This window comes from Salvelinus sp. IW2-2015, linkage group LG6.2, assembly GCF_002910315.2.
Source record: "Salvelinus sp. IW2-2015 linkage group LG6.2, ASM291031v2, whole genome shotgun sequence".
NCBI classification, from domain to species: Eukaryota; Metazoa; Chordata; class Actinopteri; order Salmoniformes; family Salmonidae; genus Salvelinus; species Salvelinus sp. IW2-2015.
The window spans coordinates 4724431-4736183 of NC_036846.1; the positions used below are offsets into that span (position 1 = coordinate 4724431).

Sequence of the window (11753 nt, forward strand, 5' to 3'; positions counted from 1 at the left end):
CAGAGACTCCAGCAAACTCTATTGAGCCACATTAAGACAGATTACGGACGCCATTGGACAACTTGTCGTCATGGAAACTCCACCCAGATTTCTGATGACCGATCCGGTTTTAGATTTGTTAACAGGGATTAGCCAAATAATTTCACTGCCTCCCTCCATCCCTCCCTCCCTCTATCTTTCTTTTTTAAACCTTCCCTTTAATTCCTTCTCTGGTCTTACACCAGATGTTGTGCGGAGATAGTTCTCTCTGGATGTACAAGTTAACTTGTGGCAAGATGAGAAAAGCCTCAACACTGCTATTAATCTCCTGACTCTAAATCTCTCTTTCTCATCTCTCTTTCTCATCTTTCTTTCTTTCTTTCTTTCTTTCTTTCTTTCTTTCTTTCTTTCTTTCTTTCTTTCTTTCTTTCTTTCTTTCTTTCTTTCTTTCTTTCTCTCTTCCGTCTACAGTATATCTCTTCTTCTCTTTCTGATTGCCCTATGCCAGTGAAGTTAAAGGAATGGCACGATGTTTTATGCAGCGTTGAATAATTCAGAAAGTGCTGGAGCAGCTAGGGACCTGTTGTAAAGAGGCTGACCCTCCATGCCTTCGCCTCGACCATGATAATCGTGGTCTTAACAGAACAGTCTTGGAATTCACAGAGTGAGGACTAGTGGTGGATTTCATAAAAACAGCAGATCAGTTATGACTTCCTAAAGACAGAAGGATAGTCCAGGGCTCCTCAAATACTGCAGATTAGTCATTGACTTTAAGTGGATTTCACTTAAACACTGGGATAACCCCAGACTTTGCACGGACAGCAAAGTAGTCACGTATTTCACAGAGGACAGGACAGCCTTTGTCTTCATAGAGAGAGTGGAATAATGCTTAACGTTACAGCAGAATGGTCATTGACTTCCCTTTCTGAATTATTCAACCCTGCATGAAACATCATGCCATTCCTTTAATTTCAATGGCATAGGGCAATCAGAAAGAGACAAACTGAAATGGTCCACCCACACAGACAATGTGGTGAAGAAGGCGCAACAGTGCCTCTTCAACCTCAGGAGGCTGCAGAAATTTGGCTTGGCACCTAAAACCCTCACAAACTTTTACAGATGCACAATTGAGAGCATCCTGTCAGGCTATATCACCTCCTGGTATGGCAACTGCACCGCCCGCAACCACAGGGCTCTCCAGAGGGTGGTGCGGTCTGCCCAATGCATCACCGGGGGCAAACTACTTGCCCCCCAGGACACCTACAGCACCCAATGTCACAGGAAGGCCAAACATATCATCAAGGACAACAACCACCCCAGCCACTGCCTGTTCACCCAGCTATCATCCAGAAGGCGAGGTCAGTACAGCTGCATCAAAGCTGTGACCGAGAGACTGAAATACAGCTRCAATCTCAAGGCCATCAGACTGTTAAATAGCCATTACTAGCAACGTAGAGGCTGCTGCCTTACATACATAGACTTGAAATCACAGGCCACTTTAATAATGGAACACTGGTCACTTTAATAATGTCTACATGTTTTAAATTACTCATCTCATATATATATACTGTGAAGACTAAGGCTGTCAAATCWAATCAAATTGTATTGGTCACATACACGTGTTCAGCAGACGTTATTGCGGGTGCAGCGAAATGCTTGTGTTTCTAGCTCCAACAGTGCAGTAATATCTAACAAGTAACATCTAACAATTACACAACAATACACACAAAAAACACAAATCTAAAGTACAAGAATGGAATTAAGAATATATAAAAATTTGGGAGAGCAGTGTCAGAGCGGTAAAGACTAAGATACAGTAGAATAGGATAGAATACAGTAGTCTAGTCATTGACTTCACAGAGACAGCAGGATAACCATGGGACCTTTTATTAACTGCACTTTGTCTTACACACTTATCTCACACAAACCCTCTGCTCTAACCCTCTTCCCCTATCTGAACTTGTATAAATAACTGAGAAGAAGACACTTGAGGTTGAAGTCAAGACAGAAGCTGTGTTCGAATACCCATACTAACATATGGTATACTACATACTTAATGAGTATATACTATTAGTTCATTTTAGTATACTGTAAACAAATGGTATCCTTTCAGTTAAACGTACTAGCGCTTCACCTGTCTCCTGGAAGTTGATGTTGTTGCTATGCAACCTCTTGCTAGCTTGTTAGCATAACAAATGGCTCGCTAGACATTTTACGATTTTGGGTGTGTTCGTAAATCAATCTGGAGTGCCAGAGTGCGCTCAGAGTGCACGAATCCAGAGCGTTGTCAGATTGTCAGTTCGTAAATTCAGAGCATTTCGCTATCGGAGCGTACACTGGACACTGTGGTCAAGGAGTAGCGTTGATCTGAGCGTTCAGACCTCACAATGGCAGTCAGGCACCCAAGCTAACTGGCTAACATTGGCTAGCTTGCTAGCTACTTCCAGACACAAATGAGAGAACACCTCATTCTGACCATTTTACTCACTGTAGCAGAGCTGGTTAGGCTGTTTTCATGTTACCCAGATTGTTGGTAACTGTTACTGTGCTGCTGGCAACATTTTATGACYCTTCTTTTTGCCGACGTTTACTGACACCGGCCATATTCAACGGGTGTTGAGCGTTCGTAAATCCTTAAGTTATTCTGAGCTCTGGCACACTCAGACGAGAGTGCTCTGAAATTGGAGTAGATAGCCAGAATTAACAATGTCCAATGACTATACCACAGCTAAGAACGTGAAGAATCAAATCAATAAACGTTGGGTAGTTAGTTAGATAGCATATAGTTCATTTAATGCCTGGCAAGTTCGATGTATTAGTAGCCAACTAACGATAGGTAACTAGCTAACGTACAGTACATACTGTTGTAATGCAATGCGGTTCATAAGGATAGCGTAGCTAAGAAATTGTCAGCCAAAATAACGTGTAATGTAACTTATTTGAAAAATCATTACTTTATTACATTGCTCAACATTTTCTTAACATTTGTCAGAATTAGTTAAAGCAATGAATTTGTATCCGCTCTCGTCGAACTTCGGCTGAATATTTTCCGCCATTTTCTTCAAATCTGAAAACGATGTGAAGCCACGGCATTTTTGGAAGAAATGCATTATGGGCCCTAAAAGCACAGAAATAGTGTCCACTGCTTGTATACTTCATATTTTGACAAATTTAGTACGACATCTTTTGGCATACTAACTATATCCACACTATGACCAATAAGCATACCACATACTCAATTTACGTCTCAAATAGTACAGTTAGTGTGGTTAATATGAGTATTCGAACACAGCTAGAGAATGTCATTGGAGGCCCTTGTAAGCACCAGCTTTCAATGAAAGACATTTAGATCCCCACTTAACTACCAGTGTCCGCACGTAGCACAGTGGCTTCAATACCATCCACATGTGGTGGGCCTCATAGAGAGTCCCTGTATCGTCTCTGTACTGTAACTAATGGCATTAATATTCACATTTCATTTGATGTTTGAAATCCATCAATACCTACACCCTAATCTCTGAGGAAATACACTGTTACCACCCCCCCACCCGCCCCCTCCCGCGCGCGCGTGTGTGTGTGCGTGCGTGCGTGCGTGCGTGCGTGCGTGCGTGCCTGTGTTTTTCTGCTTTTGAGCATTTGTGTGGATTTCTGTGTTTGCACACCTATGTGTGTGTTGTGTGTGTATGTGATTGTGCTCATTTGTGCGTGTTTGTGTGCGTGTGTTTTCATCAGTAATACTTCATAACAGCCCTGGAAGAGTGAGTGAGTGTTATTCCGTCCAATACACCATAATAAGACTGAGGGGAAACAGCACAGCTGTGGCTCCACTCATCAGAATACTAGCCATGGGCCTGTAGCTGCCATCACACTCATCAACACACTTCATTTTCATTCCACTCATTAAATTGGCCTTATTCCTACAAACAGTATTTGACCATATTTACAGTAGTTAGTGTACATAAAGCAGTTATGTGGATTACGTGACAGGAAAAACTCACATATTTTGTTTGCACTGCAACAGTAGACTATCATAAATTGTACATTTTAGCTGCTGTATACATTTCAAATGAGAATAGTCTACAGAAACATCCCCAAATCGCCTTGTACAGTAAAGATTGAAGAAAGAACTCCCTTTTTCTTCATGGCATATTTTTGCTGGAATGTCTGTGCATGTGATTCCTCAAGCTGCAGGCATTTCCCTCTATGACATTACAAATGAGTTCTAGTGCCATTCCCCAAAAACTCATTTTAATCTTCTGAAGGCGTCCGCGTACATAGGTTCTGGTTGCTCCTAGCAGAACCTGGCTAGGCAAAGTGAACGTCTGTGCTCGCGTACAGTGCTCCCTTAAAAGACCTTCGGTTGAAAAATGAGAAATATGACTGTTTGTCCCTCTTGAGATGCCGTAGGAACAAATAGCACTAGACACTTTTCAAAATAGTCAGAATGAATCTAAGATAAATCAAGAAATATGTCATCAATGAGGTCTTAGTCTCGCACTTTTACATCTAGCTAAGATGTTTGGTGCAATATTTCGCAAGTGAAAAAATGTGCATGATAACTAGTCCATCGTTTAATGACAACCAGTGACTGTATATATGATGACAGCAAACACTTAATTGAAGAAACCCTACTGTTGACCAATCACAGATGAAGGGGCGTAGACTTCGAATACCGAACTTCGACTAGCCTCAAGCTAAAAAATTGTTTTCAAACAGCCCGAAAAAAAACCTCCCGAACACTGCCAAAAAAAAAAAAAAAAAGAAACTGCACAAAATTTGGTCAGGATATCCGTATATCTGCAAACTGTTTCGACTCTCTCTCTCTCTCTCCTCTTCCTCAGCCAAGGAGATGAAAAGTGGATTCCCCTCAATTTTTCTCTTTATTTGTCTGTTAGCCCTGGATTTTCATTTCCTGTTCATCCCCATCTCTGATATCAACATGAAATATGTTTTTCACCCCTCGCATATCTGCTTGATTTAGAGATGATATCTGAGATGTATAGGTTCGTGTCTCTTGTCTCCCACGGGGAAGGTTGTATCGGCCAGTCCAAAGTCATAAACCTCTCCAGGCATCCAGCTTTACCATCCAGGGAGATAATTTTCCATTATTTCATCAGACGACGCCATGCTGTCTCCCACGGTCAGGGAGGACTAGCGCATGGTGCTCAGAGGAGAAATCAGCTCTTTAATCAGAATTYTAAATCTAATGGGTATTGGATCATATCTCCTCTGCATCACTTCAGCATGCTTCTCTGAGGGCCTGCTCAGGTTCCCCAGAGATTAGATGAAGCGATCTCAGATTTATAGCTCCCCAAAGTGAAGAAGCAGCCAGCACATGGCACAGGCTGAGGCCATCTCCCATCTCCAGCAGGGGGGAGGCCCATTCCTTCCAAACGGTTTGAATTAGGTTTGAAGCAGTTGGAGAGAAGTCATTGTTAGACTGAATAGATACATCCGCTTTGGTGATGAGATGAGAAACACGGTCAAAGAGAACTTTGACCGACCCCATTTAACAATCTTGAAGCAGTCTTCCACCTCATCATCCCATTGTAAAACACCATTCAGTGAAATCAAATGTTAATGGTCACATACACATGTTTAGCAGATGATTTTGCAGGTGTAGTGAAATGCTTGTGTTTCTAGCTCCAACAGTGCAGTCATATCTAACAAGTAATATCTAACAAATTCACAATAATACACACAATACACACAGATCTAAAGTAAAGGAATGGAATTAAGAATATATAAATATGTGGACGAGCAATGTCGGAGCGGCATAGACAAAAATATATTAGAATATAATAGAATACAGTATATACATATTAGATGAGTAACACAAAACATGTAAACATTATTATTAAAGTGACTAGTGTTCCATTATTAAAGTGGCCTGTGATTTCAAGTATATAAGGTAGCAGCCTCTACGGTGCTAGTGATGGCTATTTCACAGTCTGATGGACTTGAGATTGAAGCTGTATTTCAGTCTCTCGGTCACAGCTTTGATGCAGCTGTACTGACCTCGCCTTCTGGATGATAGCTGGGTGAACAGGCAGTGGCTCAGGTGGTTGTAGTGCTTGATGATCTTTTTGGCCTTCTTGGCCTTTTTGGCCTTCCTAGGTGTCCTAGAGGGCAGGTAGTTTGCCCCCAGTGATGCGTTGGGCAGACACATCACGGGTGGTGCAGTTGCCATACCAGGCGGTGATACAGCCCAACAGGATGCTCTCAATTATGCATCTGTAAAAGTTTGTGAGGGTTTTAGATGTCAAGACACATTTCTTCAGCCTCCTGGAGTTGAAGAGGCGCTGTTGCGCCTGCTTCACCACACTGTCTGTTGTGGGTGGACCATTTCAGATGGTCACTGATGTGTACGCCGAGGAACTAGAAGCTTTCCACCTTCTCTACTGCGGTCCCGTCGATGTGGATAAGGGGGTGCAGACGGTCACACACTTTATGAACATACCACACGGTTAATTTGGAATATTTTCTGAATAAAATTAATAAAATTGTTCTCACATGCATATTCAACTGCATCAAATTATGCAACTTTGAAAGAGCAGACAGTGCCTTTGGAAAGTATAAAGACCCKTTTTTCCACATTTTGTTACATTACAGCCTTTATTCTAAATGTATTAAACTGTTTTTTTCCCTCATCAATCTACTCACAAAGCAAAAACAGGTTTTTAGAAATTTTTGCTAATTTATTACAAATAAAAAATACATATCACATTTACATAAGTATTTACTCAGTACTTTGATGAATCCCCTTTGGCAGCGATTACAGCATTGAGTCTTTTTTGGTATGACATGCTTGGCACACCTGTATTTGGGGGAGTTTCTCTGATTCTTCTCTGCAGATCCTCTCAAGCTCAGTCAGGTTGGATGGGAGAGTTGCAGCACAGCTATTTTCAGGTCTCTCCAGAGATGTTAGATCGGGTTCAAGTCTGGGCTCTGGCTGGGCCACTCAAAGACATTCAGAGACATGTCCCAAAGCCATTCCTGCGTTGTCTTGGCTGTGGGCTTAACCCTTGTGTAGTCTTAACATTCTGTATACTCCCCTTGTCCGCAGGGTCAAAAATGACCAGCCTTCACTAAAGCCGTAAAATAAATCAGCTTAATTGAATTTTAAAACCCAAATCTATTTTGCATGAAGAAACAACCTGTCATTCATCACAAACTTTGTGAATATCTGGGTTTTCCCTCTTCACAATGCAGAAAGACTGCATTTAATCAGTGGACACCACTCGTTTTTATTACAACTGACACGGATCCCTCCGGAACTGTCATTGTGCACACCTGGTCCCAAATTCCCACTGATTGTATTTGTATAAATGTGCCCTTTGTTTCACCATTGGGCTGTCGATTATTGTCACTATGTCAGTTGGTGCGTCTGAGTACCTGTGCTGTGTGTTTTGGCTTTCGTGCCATTGTGGATTGTGTAGATGATTACGGGTCTCGTCCCGTGTGTTAATCATTGTGAGCGTGTGTTATTTATTTGAAGTACTCCTCGCTCTTTTGTTTGGGTTTCAACCCTGTGTTTTTGTTACGTGTTGGTTTGGTCTTCGTCCCCGTGTTTTTTTGCCATTGCCTTTGCCCACAAGGTGTATAAACAACAACAATAAATAAGAATAAAATAAGATAACAGATTGTCATGACGTTGGCCTGGGGGTAGGTTTATGACAGTCATAAATACCTCTTCCCCCCCCTTTCCTCTCCCTACTCTACTGATGTGACATAAAAAAAAAAACTTTGGTTAACATAGAGATTCTGGAAACATCAGAAGTTGGGGGGAAATGAACTATATTCTGGTAATCCGACCAAGTGAACATATGCGGTGGTACTTAAGGTATATTATGTCAGTTCGGTTGTCATCTGGCACATTCTCATTCATGATAGAATGACATAAACTCTACTGTGGAAAGTGTGCACATCAGAAGTATCGGATTCACATGGAATTGTTGTTTAATTCAAATGTTTGAATATTAAATTATTTGTGAAGAGATTAAACTTCTTCAGGCTGCAAGCCCGACACCGGTACACTTATGACAACAGCCAGCTCAAGTGCAGGGCGCGAAATTCAAAATATATTTTTTAGAAATATTTAACTTTCACACATTAACAAGTCCAATACAGCATTTGAAAGATAAACATCTTGTGAATCCAGCCAACATGTCCGATTTATAAAATGTTTTACAGCGAAAACACCACGTATATTTATGTTAGCTCACCACCAAATACAAAAAAGGACAGACATTTTTCACAGCACAGGTAGCATGCACAACCGACAACCAACTAACCAAGATCCAACCAAACTAACCAAGAAACAACTTCATCAGATGACAAGTCCTATAACATGTTACACAATAAATCTATGTTTTTTTTAAAAATGTGCATATTTGAGGTATAAATCAGTTTTACATTGCTGCTACCATCACAGCTACCGTCAGAAATAGCACCGAAGCAGCCAGAGTAATTACAGACACAACGTCAAATACACTAAAATACTCATCATAAACATTTCTGAAAAATATATGGTGTATAGCAAATGAAAGACAAAGATCTTGTGAATACAGCCAATATTTCAGATTTTTTAAGTGTTTACAGCGAAAACACAATATAGCGTTATATAGCTTACTACAATAGCTAACACACAACAGCATTGATTCAAGGCAAACGGTAGCGATAGCACAGTTCGACAGATATATGAAATAGCATCATAAAATGGGTCCTACTTTTGGTGATCTTCCATCAGAATGTTGTACAAGGGGTCCTTTGTCCAGCAGTCGTTGTTTGGATTTAGAACGTCGTTTTTCCCTCTTGAATTAGCAAGCACACTGGCCAAGTGGCGGGAAGCTCTCCTTCCTGAACAAAGTCAAACAACGCAAACGCCTAACGTCCCGAATAAATTTCAATAATCTAATAAAACTATATTGAAAAAACATACTTTACGATGATATTGTAACATGTATCAAATAAAATCAAAGCCGGAGATAGTATTCGCCTATAACGACAGCTTTCCAGAAGGCAATTCCAGGTTCATCTTCGCGCTTTCCAGAAAACAGGAAATGGCGGACACGTCATTCCAAGAGGATTTATTCCACCTCAGACCAAGATAATCACTTCATTTCTTCTCTCACTTCCTCTTGACATCTAGGGGAAGGTGTATGACGTGCATGTATACTAATACGTATCATGCCCATTTATAGGCAAGCCCTAGAACAGAGACTCGATTTCAGAAATCTCACTTCCTGACAGGAAGTGGGCTGCAGAATGAGTTCTGTTTCACTCAGAGAAATAATTCAAACGGTTTTAGAAACTAAAGAGTGTTTTCTATCCAATAGTAATAATAATATGCATATTGTACGAGCAAGAATTGAGTACGAGGCCGTTTGAAATGGGCACCTTTTTCCAAGTTACTCAATACTGCCCCTGCAGCCATAATAAGTTAATGTAATTTTAGCTTCCAAATGAGAGATTTGGGTTTTCATAAGTTTAGGGCTCTGCTCAACCAGTGGCCCGCCCCTGTGAAGAGACATGGGTTATAAAACTTTTCAGACACACCCTTCTCCCTCCACTATATAAGCCATTGACAAAAATTTAACTATCTTTTCCTGAGGATGTGAGGATGACGGTCCAATGTCAGAATGGTTCAGATAACATGTCAACTACAGAACTAAGCCAACCTCAGCATGAGCTTTGTTGCGAATGGTATGAACTTTGAACTCTTATTCACTATAGAAGTGATACCTCCTAGACGTTGAGTTAGCAATAGCAGCTGCAAACGTAAATTAGGACAGACAGAGTATCCCGTCTACCACCCAGCAGCAGCAGCAGAGACATTCTTCAAAGGACAAAGGACCCGGTTGGGCAACACGGCTTCCATCTACCACCAACCTACCGAAGCGCAGCTCAGAGTAAATATTTATTGTATTTTCCTTTTCCATAGGGCGGTATTAGAATGCATAAGATATTGTATTTACGATAGCACAGCTTCGCCCTTTGTTCCTCAGTCTTCCCGCTCTTTCACTCAAACCCAGACCTTTTCCTTTGTGTAACCAGCTGTCATATCTGTTCAGCCCGCTAGGGACGTTTTCCTTTATGACGTAATTTGTAATCAAGGTATGATTTATTCTGTGTATATGTAATTCTGTGTGATTTAGTTAGGTATTTAGTAAATAAATAATTAAACCCAATTTTGTATTGCTGATTCAACTTGTTAGCCAGGGTTCGTGAAGATAACCAATAATTTACAACTTTCAGATGAGACTGAAATAAGGTGACGATTAATATTGACTGCTATTGATGTAAAATATTACTAGGTCTTTAAGAGTTTATTCGGAAGATAACAGCTCTATAAATATTKTTTCGTGGTGCCCCTCCTCTCTAGTTAATTACATTTACATGATTAGCTCAATCAGGTAATATTAATTACAGAGAAAGTATTTTATAGAATAGCATGTCATAACACTTAATCCGGCATAGCCAAAGACACGACAAGATACAAAACAAAAACGTGAAGAACATAAATCAATAAACTCTATTAGCACATGTAGGACATTATGCAAGTGTGTGTGCACGGACTTTGCAGATATATTTCTCACAGGTGCAACACATAGTACTTATTTTACAGTCCTTCTTTGGGGGGCAGAATTGGCATCTCCTTCTCTTGCCTGCCTCAGCTGCAGCCTCAGGTGGATCCGGACAAGATTCAGCCCCCTGAACAGCTTTCACAAGCGCTGCAGAGGCTGCTGTGCGAGGGAGCCACTCCCTTCATTGAATGTGTGGGGTTACAAGTGCCTTTCCCAGCTGATCCAGGAACACCCTCCCCGTGTTCTGCTTATCCAGGCATCTTGTTCCATATCACAAAGGCATTMTATGAGGACACATCAATAATGTTCTGGAAGATGACCAGGGACCAGCGGGCAGTCATCCTCCTGCAGCTGTAAGTTTCAATCACCTTTCCCAGGTTGTCCACACCTCCTTTGTTGTGGTTGTAGTCCAGGATGATGGTTGGCTTCCTGTCCTCATGAACACTGATCTCAGCCGTTTTGTGCAGTGTGCTCAGGAGGACCACATTCTTGTTCCTCTTTGGGAGGTAAGAAACTAGAGTGGTGGGGGTGAAGGCAAACTTTGATGAGAATGCCTCTCACCCCCTTATACCGAGGAGTGCAGGGGGGAGCTCAGGATTGTTCTTTCTAACTGTGCCAACCATGGTGATCTTCCTCTTCAGGAGCTGCTGGCTGAGTTCATAAGAGGTGAATAAATTGTCACACCTGACATTGTGATCCATCAGTCCATCTGACACATCAAGCACAACCTGCATCCCCTGGTTCTTCTCTGGGCCTCCACTGGTCGGCTTCCCTGTGTAGACTTGCATCTTCCAAGCATAGCTAGATTGTGCATCACAGGCCACCCATATCTTGATGCCATATTTTGCTGGCTTGCTGGGGATATACAGTGCCTTGCAAAAGTTTTWATCCATCTTGGCGTTTTTCCTATTTTGTTGCATTGCAACCTGTAATTTAAATWAATTTTTATTTGGATTTCATGTAATGGACACACATAAAATAGTCCAAATTGGTGAAGTGAAATGTAAAAAATTATTTGTTTTAAACAATTCAAAAAATAAATAAATGGAAAAGTGGTGCATYRATATTTTTTTAAACCTTTATTTAACTAGGCAAGTCAGTTAAGAACAACTTCTTATTTTCAATGACGTCCTAGGAACAGTGGGTTAACTGCCTTGTTCAGGGGCAGAACYACAGATTTTTAATTTG

General features: G+C 41.1%; 1 pseudogene; it reads right to left on the reverse strand.

The window, feature by feature from the left end:
* Positions 1 to 6357: 6357 nt before the first annotated feature.
* On the reverse strand, positions 6358 to 11458 carry LOC139027922 (piggyBac transposable element-derived protein 4-like; annotated as a pseudogene).
* Positions 11459 to 11753: the final 295 nt, after the last annotated feature.